General features: G+C 37.7%; 1 long non-coding RNA gene across 1 annotated transcript in view; it reads left to right on the forward strand.

Moving 5' to 3' along the window:
- The first annotated feature begins 3949 nt into the window (after window positions 1-3949).
- The window catches only part of LOC110348507 (uncharacterized), a 31213-nt gene continuing 21604 nt past the window's right edge, over window positions 3950-13558 (forward strand). The window contains exons 1-2 of the long non-coding RNA XR_015438894.1: window positions 3950-6410; window positions 7116-7940. This is a non-coding gene — a long non-coding RNA (uncharacterized LOC110348507). The remainder of the gene's footprint in view (window positions 6411-7115; window positions 7941-13558) is intronic.

The following is a 13558-nucleotide window of genomic DNA, read 5'->3' on the forward strand; positions in this document are numbered from 1 at the left end:
AGGGAAGACAAATACTATGGCTGGCTTTTTTACTTTCTTGCCTTTTGGACAAAGATGCAATGGTCTCGTGGTAATCAATCAGCAGAGAAATTAAAGCCCAAACAACATAGAGCTGGGGTAAGGGTGATGGCCAAGCAAATGTCCCTTTAATCCTTTTAAAAAAAGACTTTTTTAGCTGATGCCTGCTTTCCATATAAAATGTGGCTTTTAAAAAATAGTTTTTCTTATTCCCTACAGCAAAAGAGGCTAATATTCATTTAAAACCCAATAACAATTAAAACCTCCAATAACAATTAAAACCTACAACGAACAACTGCTCGAGCTTTGTTTATTGCATGCATAAATAATCATACTTCAATGAACATGTTGGTATCTATGATCTCTTCCCCGATTAAGGTTGCCTCGAGACTGCTTGCTTTGGCTACTGTAAATGTGACATGAATTACGCTCAGGAAAATGTGTCTAACATGCTGGGTTTGAAGTAAATTATTTTCTTCTAATATACCTACACAACTGTCACAAGGAATTACACCGCAGATTTAGTGATGTTAAGTGTCAATTGTAATTTGGTGACAGCCATTTTATTGGCTATGCATACTGCTCTGCTAGGACTGCTTCTCAGTATGGAGGCCACCGTATCATTAAAAACCAGTGATCCTTCACTGATGACATAATTTGACTGGCAGAGAGAGGAGCAGAGAAGGGCTTGCTTCCACCTGCACAGAATCTGCTCTATGTCAGAGATGAATTTGCCTTCAAATTAGAAACAGCACTGCAGACGAGGGGCTGTGATTTTGCTTGATTCTTTCGAGGCGTTTTTCTGGCATGGTTACTGAGCAGCTGATAGAAGTCTCCTCTAATATGTCAAACATATATATTGTGCAGCCTGTAAACATTTCAAATATTTTTAGTCATAGCTTACAGTGAGTTATCTGTGAATCAGAATCAGCTACATCAAGCCACATGCATTTCTGCACATCCATCCATCCATGCATCCATCCATTCTTTTGTCTAGAACTCTGCATTTGCATGCATTCCAGGAATGAAATTTATGTGATAAAAGGGTAAACCCTTCTCTCCCAAAAGAACAACCCAACCATACAAACACACACAGAAAAACCCCAGCAGTGAACAGCCAGGGTTAACATAAGCCCAGTGTTTCACCAGGTAGGATAAATCACCAGAGCTATGTAAGAATTTACAGTAAGAACAGAACTATAATCATCCATTCTGAAAATTTTATAAACTGACAATTCAAGTTATGTGTTTTATGCTAATATACATTGTGGTAGGTTCTAATAAACTGTGACTCACTCATAAGTAGTAGAAGAGCTGATGGCACTTGGACGCAAGCACAAACAGACTCACACACACTCTACACTTATTCAGGAAGCGAAATAGATTCCAAGACTTGCTTAGTGAATTTAAATCAATATAGCTGCATTCCATTTTCAGTATTTAAATTAAATTTTTTGCTGCAAGGCACTGTAAGGAACAAAGCAAAGTACCTTAAAAGAAAGTGTATCACTTGTAATTTAGCTCATTTCACACCTATTTGACAGCTTCTCTTAGCCAATTGGTTTCATTGAAAATGCTGGCGGTATTCACCTATTAGAGTCCTGCCCTTCTATGTGAAGACCATGTCTGTAGATGTACTTCATTAGCATCCAGTGTAGAAAAATAACTTTTCCCCTACTCACACTATTGACAGCTGCCACTATTTCCCCCTCTCAGACAGCATTATTTATTTATTTATTATGAAAAGAAACTTTCCAGAACAATAAATAGCATAAATTATTCAGCCAATTTCAGTCCAGTCACATACATCATACTCAAGCAGACAAACTACTTATGACAAATGCTTTGCTAAGAGAAATATACAACTGAAGGTTTAACCAGAAGCTCCAAACATTTCGGAATTTCTTATTTTTATTCTTGGCCAGAAACTCTATTTCTCCATATACAGAGGCTCTGGAGAATGTTCATTTTTTTCCCCACTGTGAGAATATTGTGACCATTTTTATCCACAGCAGGGGGGAGAGTGTTAATAAACATTCACTTTTATTTAAAAAACTTCAAATGAGGGTTGGCAAATTTAAATTCTTGAAAGCGTATTTCAGAGCCAACTGTGGGTATGTTAATAGCTTTTCATATCATGGACCAGGAACCCCTACTTTGTGAAACTAGATGCTGATCAGTGAGTGTCCCTACACTGACCAAAGGAGAGGCAAACAGAATTTGGAAGATGACGAATCCAGTCTAGCTGGCAAAACTAGGTGACGGTGGCTCTTCTTTCATCTTGTCATTGATTCCTAAGACTTAGGTTTAACTTAGTTTAAGACTTCAGAGACTTAGGTGGTTGTTGATTTTTTAAATCTGAAGCTTCCTCCTTACTGCCTTATTAATATAAATAAGATCAATAAAGATGCTTGATTACAGCATGGTAGGCTGAAATATGCTCATAAAAGTCTTTTTTTTTGGTAAGTCTAAAATAATGGTGTTTTTTTTCCAGTGAGAAGAATGAAATCTTAATTTTATTAATACTGTAATTGTCAATGCAGTCCTTTAATTAATTCCTGGACCATCAGTGATTCAAAGCATGTACATTATTAGAGACATCAGTTACTTAGAATTACTTTGAAACTTAAAAAATATATTAGGGCCATGCTTGATTTTGATAACGATTTACTCTGAGGGGAAAGTTTCCATTCTGTTAGAGCAGTTAGTGAAGCATTTATTTTTTGGAAAGCAGAAAGCTTGTCATCAAGAAATCAAGCATTTCTTTAGTGAAAATAGTCATGGCTGAGCAAAGAATAACCAGTCTTCTCATTCAGGTTTGTCAGGGAGCAGACTACGCTCTCTACAGTTAAAATTACCAGAAGTATCGGCGGAAGGGCATAATAAATTCAGCGGCTTGTGGTAGTGGCAAGAAACACAGGGCTTGTGGTCTGGGAGGTAAAAGTAGGGAAAATATGATGAAAAATTTGTCTCTACCTCTCCTCTCCTCTCCCCCTGCTGTTGCTTTGGAAAATCTCTGCAGCCAGTGACCCCGTGCGTCAAAGCCAGGAGGAGAGGAAGTACCTGCAGCCCAGGACAATTTCCCTCTGGACTGGTTTTCTGCGGTGTTTTCTGGACTCAGCCTTGCTTACCTTATAAGCTCTGAGTGAATTGTGGCCCCGGCAGCTGTGGCCACGTGACAAAGTATTCCTTTCTGATGTACATGTGGCATTCTGCCATAAAAAGGTACAGCATACCAACCTCCTGAGAAACATACATCAAGTTTATTTTCTGACTAGTAAATGAATAAATTTTTTTGGCTCAATTGGGAACGAAAGGAAAATAACCTGCTCTGGAGCTATCCCGAGATCTGATTCCTTTGGAGTGGTTCGTGTAATTTAACAACAACCACCCAGTCATCAGAGAACTCCAGTGTAAGTATACCGCCAAGTATAAGCCTCACAAAAGAGGGAACTCTGAGCTCACTGGGGCTCAGGTAGAAGCAGGTAACTTCACGCAGTACTGGGGAGAGAATTCTGCTGAGGGAGAGGCCAGTAAAGTTCCAAGGACCCCATTTGAGATAGACTCATTGAGATTCCCAAGGTTTTAGGACATGATATTATAATGAGCCTAGATATTTTCTGGTTGTGATTAGTATCTGTCCAGAGTTTGTGTCCACTCGATTTTATTTGCCAACTATTTTTTCAGTGCTCTGATCAGAATTTTCAGTAGCTTTGAAAAGATATTGGATAGGTCTAGTGCAAGAAGGAGGACCTTATACTAGAGAGACTATAGAAATTTTCAATAAAAAGTCAAGTCAATGTAGAATTTTATGAAGTTTTCCGCAAACAACTATCATTCTGAAGTTAATTTCTCTTAGATCAAGTTATTGTCTATGAGCAGGGCAAACCTACTATGTTCTGTTTTTATCCAAAATGGTTCCAGTTTGTGTGTATTAAAAAGGTTTAATTATTAAGAATACTCCCTTCATTCTCAAAAGTATCCTGCTTTGGAAGATAAATTAGTCATTTTCACCATAGAATTAATAGATTTGTATAAATAAGGAAATCTGGCACTCTCTGATTTGGGCTTCAAATTTGCTTTCTTAAAGTCATGGAGTTAGAAGACAAGGTATGTGGAGACATCCCTGGATGATAACATGCTTACACCCTGTATTTTCCTCCAACTATTGTCATCATGTGTTCTGTCTTTCTGTCCTAGATCCTTTCAGAAGACATTTTAAAATGTTTTCAGACAAACTATCTAGGACTCCAAATACAATTCAGAATTTCTCCTTTTAAAGTTGTAATACTTAGGAAAAATGCTGGCTTTCACAAGACTTGCTTAAATTAGGGAGTTGGGAATGGAATCAAATTTAACTTTACTTCATAGTGAGAATTATCTTGGGTAGAATATCAGAAGAGATGCTAGTCTTCTGAGAGCAATCTACAATGAATTATAAGTGGGATATGACCAATAGATTCCATTTTTGTATGACATGAGAGAATTCCTGATTCTGCCAAAGTTAAAAGAAACTGCAATGAGCTAACTTAAGAAACATCATGATTTAAAAATATTTGTAAACATGGACACTACTTATTGTAAAATATTTCAGCCAGATTTTTCATAGAATTGGAAATTTCAGCTCATCATATTACTCATGTTAATTTAGAAGTGAAAGTTATACTTCATTTCTTGACAGATTTTTGTGATTAAACACATACTGGTTAATGTGAGATTGCTGTGAATAATGAATTTTTGTATTTTTCTTTGCAAAACATGCGTTAAATTAATTACTTTAAAAATGTATACCTGAAATGATATATTCGAGGTCTTGAGGAAAACAAGAAATGTAGAGTATTGGTATGTTTTGCTAGAAATATTATCTTCTATTTTGATTCACTCATTTTTCACAAAAATCTAAATTGTTAATTGAGGAAACACCTGTTTTACTTGATTTTCTTAAGTGCACTGGACGGATATTGGATTCCTTGTAAAGCAAGATTCTTGTTAAAACATGGATCTCATGATATGGGCTGCAGTGGCTGAATTATTGTAGCCAAGAGAATACTATACTAAAATTTCACTGCCTCACAATCCTTTGGGGGTTTGCTATAGAATTACCTGTAAATGGAACCATTTTATAAAAACATCCTTCTGATGCTTCAGAATTTCACAGACATGAATAAGAAGAGAGGTTTTGTTATAGATAAGGAGAAGTTTTGGAGAAGAAAAATATTAGAAACAAATGACTATTTCTTGGAGTGAAAAAGAAAGTAAACGAGAGGTGGCATAGAGCTCATTTTGCTTAAACTCTGAATAAGCCACCTGGAGAAGCTCAGTGATACAAACGACCAAACTGCGTGCTGCTGTTGTCTTGGGCCATTCAGTACCTTACACTCCTTTCCCAGTCATTGGCTTGTAGGTCACATATGACCTGGGCCAGCCCAACCAGAGTCCTTTGAGCACTAGACTAGAAACACTTTCTCTGAGAAAGTATGCACCTCATCTGCAGCTGATCACATCATACCACCTGAAGGGAAGCCGACTTTAAAATGGTCTATTGGATATTATTTGAATATGATAACCAAAAGGTTTGCTGTGATGATTAAATTAGGAGATGGCTCATTGTGAAATTTATGATAACTTAAAAATATGAGATTTTGGTCAGTGAAAATGTAAGCACATGAGGAGAGGTTGAAGGAAGGTTTTATAACTCAAGCAAAGTACCTATTCTGACAGGAACTCAGTATTTGTTTTCTTTCTCCAGTGCTGATCAGTGTCCATTTGCTGGTTGTCTCTCTACCTTTCAGTTTGAGATTTGGGTTGGCCTCCTTTTGGCTTTCATGGCCTAGTGCCTGGGAATTCCTTATGTATCTATCGAGGAGTATGAGAAAACCCTATTATCAGGCTTCGCATGTCATTGTGGGTGATGGGTGAACAGTACCCTTCTGTCCCATGTCATTAGATAGGACATATTTGCCTAATCATAGAGTAGCTGCACATTCCAATCATTCTTTGGCTAAGTACAAATTTCCTTTGAGGAAAACCAGATTCAAGGGCTCAAGATGTCTCAGCTTCAATAGTCCAAAAATGACTACAGCAGCATTTCCATTTTGGCATGCTTTTCCACAACTTTGCCGCTTTCTCAACAAGAGGTGGAGTCTATGTCTCTTCTTCTTGAAGCTGGGTGGGTTCTTGTGACTGTTTTGACTAATGGAGTATGGAAAAGTGATGCTATGGGATTTCTAAGGCTAAGTCAAAAGGAGAGGGGCAGTTTCTGCCTGTCTCCTTGTTTGTGAGTGCTCACTATTGGGACCCAGGTGGAATGCTGTGAGGAAGCCCAGAATACATAGAGAAGAACCAAGGCTTACAACTGACACCAAGTTGCTGGTCTGAAAGTTATCTCTCATGTAAGTAGATTATTCCCCTCCATTGGGCTGTTCCTCCTAATGCTCTGTGGAGCCCAAATGAGCTTTCCCTGCTGAGTCCTGTCCAAATTGCAGATTTGTAAGTAAAAACGAGGGGTTGTTAGTCACATCATTGTTTTGGCTGGTTTGTTATGCTGCAGCAGATGTTAATCTCTATTTCTATATGAAGTAGTGCTGGCAATATGTTCATTTTTATAGAGGAGGAAATGGAAGGAGCCAACAGTTGAATAACTTGTCAAGATCACCTCGATGAGGTGATAAGTAATGATGGCGTATTCTAGATCTTCCCTCAAGGCAGAGTCTCTCACAGAAGATACAAGGGTTTATCAGTCATGACTCAGGGCGTGGTGGCAAGTGGTGCAGGCTCTGGAAACAGACCACTGGGATCTGAGGGTCCAAATAGTGCAGGGTACGGCTGTGAGGACCTGGGAGAGTCAGTGCTTAGCAAAATCGACAGAAGTCTTTTTCTAGTGCACTGGGGACAATAATATAGAACTCTTAGCATCTGCTATGTCTGAATGTTTACCCTCTTGAAAACTCATGGTTAAATTGAAGTGGTATTGAGAGTATTAAGTGTAGGACCTTTAAGAGATGATTAGACCCTAAGGGCTTTGCCTCTGTGGGTAGGCTTAGTGCCACTCTTAAAGGTCCAGTTTGACACCTTCTCACCCTCTCATATTTTGCCAGGTGAGGACACAGCAAGAAGATCCTCCCAGATGCCAGAGCCTTGATCTCAGACTTTCTAGCCTCCAGAACTGTATGAAATAAATTTCTGTCACCAAGTCCCAGATATTCTGCTATAACAGCACAAACTGGAAGAAGATAGCATATAAAACACTTAATATAGTGCCTTGTACATAAGCTGCATATGAATATTTGTTGTTAGTATGTTTATTGAACACGAGAAGACTATATTTATTATGTGACCCTGATATTGCAAACAGTGTCATGTGTCCATTTTAACAACCACATTTAAATATTTTGGGTGGAAAACATTTGATGTATTTGACTTGTGTGAGCAGAATATAAAGTTGAATCTGTGATAATTCTAGTAAATCTTACAGTACCTAATTTTTAATGCTCATGTGCTGTAGGAGGACCTCTGGAATATTGTGAACCTGTAAAAAGTGGGATTATGAAAATAAACTCCATAGATAATAGAAGAAAGTAAAAACAGAAAATATGGTAAATTCTTGATCATCTGTGGTGAATGGTGGGCAGGGAATGTGTTGCTAAGTGAAAAACAGGTAGACCTCAGCTACGAGGTCTATCAAACCTTTTCCCAGAGCTGATGTGGAGCAAAATTGGCTGGTTGAAATTCCATTTCCTTTTATTGCTCCCATAGAGATGCTAATGAATAACAAACAAGGAGAGCAGAGGACCCAGGTAATTAGTCATTGTGGATGTTCAGAGCTGGAAGGGACCTTTGAGGCTCCTCTGGTCCTGTTTTCTCTTTGCAGAGTTTGGGAAACTCAAGACTTGGAGATGCTGGGTCCTAATGGCTCATGGTTGGTGAGTGTCAGAGCTGAAATCAAGTCTCAAGGCTTTGGCTTCCAGGCCTGCACTTTGCTTCTGTCTTTCACTGATACTCACATTTCCTTCTTCCTCCTTTCTCCATATTTCTAACTATTGATTTTGCAGGGTGTTATGGTTTAGATCTAAAATGTCCTGCAAATGTCTCACATTTGGAGGTGGAGCCTGGTAGGAAGGGATGGGTCACTGGGGGTGTGAACTCCAAGAGTGTATTCTTATCCTCTGCTCTTCCCCACTGTCTCTGCTTCCAGGCCACCATGCAGTGCACAGAATACCTCTACCATGGCACTTGACATGCACTTTCTGCTTTGTAGTCAACTGACCATAGACGGAATCCACTGAAACTGTGAGCCAATATAAACCTCCCTTCCTTTAAATTGCAAGTGTTGTGTTTTGTGTTCCAGAGGAAAAAAAGTGACTAATTCTTGGCACCTATCCACAAGTAACTGAGTGAAACAGAAACTGTTTTCTTTTTTAATATTGTGGCCAGTGGAAAGCAAAGAACCTTGATTTTCCCTTAGTGAGGGTTAAGGAAACTACATTCATTCTCAAGGTCTGGTTATGATACCATGAGGTCTTTCTTGACCACCTAGCTAAGCTATTTAGACAATTCTTTCTTCCACCTGTCTTGTATTATAGACCCATATAATTATTTCCATTCCAAATTGTAAGCTCCTTCAGGGTAGACAGGCAGTGAGGGAAGTGAATATGACAACATAGTAGCATCTGGCAATACAGCAATCTGCACATGAGTTGATATATATTCCTTCCTAGTTTGTTAAGATGTTTTCAATGTGTCATTTCAAAACATTGTAGTTAGCCACCTATATTTAGCCAATAATCAAAATTCCATTCAATAACAGATTGTGTGGTCACATTTTGAAAGTGTTAACCACAAGAGTAATGAGATGAAAGAGCTTTTTATGAAACAATTGCTAATATGCAGTTGGCATTATAAACTGATTTAATTGGTTCACTTTATAGGCACTTATATGACTTATTGGGTAAAAGGAAACAGGCTCCAGGTTAAATAAAAATCTGAATAAACGTACTTAGTTTTTTTTCTAATACTAGATAATGAAATTTAGTGTCTGCAATGTTATTTCTGCTCTTACCAATAAGAAAATAGAAGTAGGAATAGAGGTTGGAGAGGTAGGTTGCTGTAGTTTTATTTCCATTCACAGCCAATCATTGGAAACAAATATGGAAAATCAGCTGTGCTTGTGAAACATGTAACATATGCAGTAAGGATTAAGAGATGACTAGCCAATTCTTCAGGGTTCTCTTTTCTTTCCTTTTCTCTGCAGTTTGGGCATCAGAACCCTGATTTCAGTTGTCATTTATGTCCACTATCTCATGCCTATCTGTAACAATATTTAAGAGGGTATTAAATCGCACACTTAGAGAGTCAAAAAGCTTAATTGAATGAACTAAACCCTGCAGAAGAAAATAATATATATATGCTCAACTTTTACATTAAATTTCAATTTTCTCCAATAGAATTTAGTAAGATGTAATTTAGAGTTTTCTTCTTTTTTATATAGATATTTTGCCCAACTGTATTAATTAGGGTTGCTTGAGGAGTCAAATATGCAACCATTTCAATAAAATGTGGCAATTTCTACAATTGAAGTGTGTATGGAAATCATTGGGAAGAGGTCTTGAATTTGGCCAGCGGGAACTGGAGAAATTTCTTTTCAGAGGTAAACTGTCAGTTGAGTGCTGAGCATGAGGTGTTCTCTGCATGTACAAGTGAAAGTGGGGAATGTTAACCTGAGCTATTTTGTTACTCATCCATCAGACAAGCATTTCTTGACCATCTTTTGTGTGCTGGGCATTGTGGTATGAAGATATGGTCTTAGACACAAAGGAGATGCTTGAGGAGAGAAAGACAAATAGGTGATTATTGAGTGTGGAGGGATGGAATTATTCATGGTGTATAATGGTCATAGATGAGAGGTGTTGAATGAACATTGCATATTCACAGAATGAAAGTATCACTGAGGCTTCAAGAATTTGGTTTTTAAAAATTAATTTTATTGATACATTTTAGGTGTACAATATAATGACATTCATCATTAGAAATTTGCACCTTTACATAATCTCTCTTGGTTCTTATTTTTCCCCATTTACAAAAGACTTTATTTCCATTTTTTCATTTTCTCATATTAATTCCATTCTCTTCTTTCCTTTCCCCTACCCATCCCATTTCCCCTTCCCCTTTGCACCTTTTCTTCCTATTTCACATTACCTATTATACCTTTTAGTTCTTATTTACACTTTCAGTTTCTCACACTAAAGAAACTATTTGGTATTTACACATGTATGTTCTATTTATTTCACTTAAAGAGTATCGACTCAATGTGCATCTGTTTAACTATAAATGTCTCTAATTTCTCATTTTTTATGGCTGAGTAATACTCCATTTGATAAAAAAACACATTTTCTTTATCCAGTCTCCAGTTGATGGGCAATTGGGCTGCTTCCAAATTTTAGCTATTACAAACTGTGCTGCTATGAACATGGGTGCACATATATCACTGTGGTATGATTCTTTTAATTCTTTGGGGAAGATACCCAGCAGGGGAATAGCTGGGTCAAATGAGACTTCCAGTCCTAGTTCTTTGAGGTATCTCCATACTGATTTCCACAGTGGTTGCACCAGTCTACACTCCCACCAGCAGTGGAGCAGGGTTCCTCTTTCCCCACAGCCCCTCCAGCATTTGTTATTGGTTGATTTCATGATAGCAGTCATTCTTTCTGGGGTGAGATGGAATCTTAGCACTATTCTCATTTGCATCTCTTGAATGACCAGTGATGTTGAACATTTTTTCATATGCTTACTTGGTATTTCTACTTCTTTGTCTGAGAAATGTCTGTTCATTTCAGCTGCCCAGTTTTGGATTGGGTCTTTAAATTTGGGAGGTCTTATTTTTTTAAGTTCTTTATAGATTCAAGAAAGTAGACCTTTGTCTGAGGAACAGCAGGTGAAGATTTTTTCCCACATTTTGGCTTGTCTCTTCACACTATTGATGATTTCTCTTGCTGTGCAGAAGCTTTTTAGTAAGAAGAGATCCCACTTGTTGATTGTCTAGGTTAGTTCACGGGCATCTGAAGACTTGTTCATAAAATCTGTTCCTACATTAATGTCTCAAGAGTTCTTACTAACCTCTCTTGCAGCCAGTTCAGCATTTCTGTTTTAATATTTAGATCTTTAATCCATTTTGATTTTAGTTTAGTGCATGGTGAGAGATATAGGTCTAGTTTTAGTCTTTGGGAAGCTGAAACCCAATTTCTCCAGCACCATTTATTAAAGAGGCTATCTTTCCTTCAGTGAGGGTGCTTGGCTCCTTTGTTGAAGATGAGGTGGCTGAGTGTGTCTGGAGTTGTTTCTGCATCTTCTAATCTGTTCCACAGGTCCTTAGGTCTGTTTCTTTGCCAGTACCATGCTGTTTTTTTTATCACAGTAGCTTTGTAGTATAGTTTCAAATTGGGGGTTGTGATACACCCTGCCATGTCTCTACTGCCTAGAATTTCTTTTGCTATTCTAGGTCTCTTCTTGTTCCAAATGAATTTTTGGATTGTTTTCTCAAGGTCTATGAAGTATGCTGCTGAGATTTCAATTGGGATTGTACTGAATCTACACAGCAGTTTTGGAAGTATGGCCATTTTCACTATGTTGATTCTTCCTACCCAGGAGCAAGGGATGTCTTTCCATTTTCTGATATTGTCTTCAATCTCTCTTTTCAGAGTGCTACAGTTTTCAGAGAAGAGGTCTTTGATTTCTTTCATTAGGTTGATTCCTAGGAATTTCAATTTTTTGGATGCTATTGTGAAAGGAATTGTTTGCCCTATTTCTCTCTCAGTGAGTCTGTCATTCATGTAGAGGAAAGCTATTGATTTTTGTGTGTTTACCTTGTATCCAGCTACTTTACTGAATTTGGTTGTTAAGTCTAGAAGGCTTTTGGTGGAGTTCTTAGGGTCTTCTATATAGAGTGTCATGTCATCTGCATATAATGACAATTTAATTTCTTTGTTTCCTATCTTTATTCCTTTTATTTCTTTCTCTTATCTAATTGCTATGGCTAATGTTTCCAAGACTATATTGAATAGGAGTGGTGATAGTGGACATCCTTGTCTTGTTTCTGATTTTAGTGTGAAGGATTTCAGTTTTTGACCATTTTGTATGATATTGGTTGTTGGTTTTTCATAGATGGCTTTCATCAGGATTGAGGTAGAGACCGTGTATTCCATTTTTTTTTGGTAGGGTTTTAATCATAAATGCATGTTGGAGCTCTGCAGTGAGCTCCACGCCTTTGATTTTTGAGTGGAACCCTGACTATCCAGTATGCAGATGGCCATTTTACAATATTCCTCCACTGATTCGTGCATTTTTGTAAACCTACTTAGTAAATCCTTTATATATCATATATACATATATTTTATATTAAATCTGCACTGGTAGAGAACTCTAACTGGTAGAACACTTAAGAAACTGTAGATTCTACCTTGTCTTAATTTGCTCATTTATATGTTATATCACTTTTAGTGGTGTGAAAGAGACAGACACAAGGTATAAGACTATTATAATAATTCAGGGAGGGGCTCTTGTACAACAGGAGTGGAAGAAGCAGGGAGAATAGAGAGAATAAAAATAAGGATAGAGGCCAGGTTTTAGTTTTGTCAAAAATGGGAGATGAAGCCTGTAGGCCAAATGCAGTTTTTGAAGGCAACATAATAAGGCATCATCCTTTTCATTTTCAAATGAAAGTCGTGAACTGAGAAATTCAACTTACGAGTTTGAAGTTCAAAATAATGCTCTGGAAGTTTAGTCTGGGTCATCCAAAAAGATATGGTAGTAGAGGGTAATTCTTGTTTGAAGAGAGCAAGATAGAATTAGAAGAAAAGAGGAACAAAGAGAATTTTGGAAAGCTTCAGGACTTTAAAGGAGGGCTGGAGAATGTAAGCCCAAAAGGATGCTGGAAGAAGAAGAAATAGCCATTGAGAGAGGGGAGGGAGAAGTAGAAAATTTCAGTGTCATGGAAATCATACGGGGAAATTATTTCAATGTAGGAATGAGGAATGATGTTATCTTCCCAAGAGATCAAGTAAAGGCTAAAAGCTATCTGTTCAGTTTTCTAATTGGGTTGTTGATGAACATAGTCAAAGAAGAACCTTTCTGTAGAGATAGTGGATGCCCCACTGGGTCAAGGAATAAACAAAGAGGCAGAGTTTAGATTTTGAAGGTGGGTTTCCTTCTATAGAAACTCGTATGTGAACAGAAGAGGAGATTTAGTGTTTAGTGCCCAGGTGGTAGTTGTGTGATTGAAGAAGAGCTTTAAAAGATACAATATTTTACATAAGTTTATATATTCAGAAGGAAAAAGCAGGTTAAAAGCTGAAAGAAAGAGTAGAGTGAGTGGGCAATAGCTCAGAGAGGAAGAGGCAAGAACTCTGTGAAACTGCTGACTCTTCTCTGTCCCATGGTGTTCCTCTCCCGAGGTGCACTGAATTGGTCATGGCCCTTCATTGTGCAATCTGAATATTTTGACACTGATGTATTAGGTTGCTGGCCCAGGGTCTTTACTTCTTATGTG

The sequence above is a fragment of the Heterocephalus glaber genome, unplaced genomic scaffold (assembly GCF_053883595.1).
Source record: "Heterocephalus glaber isolate CG9 unplaced genomic scaffold, H.glaber_assembly_v1.0 deba00001465, whole genome shotgun sequence".
NCBI classification, from domain to species: Eukaryota; Metazoa; Chordata; class Mammalia; order Rodentia; family Bathyergidae; genus Heterocephalus; species Heterocephalus glaber.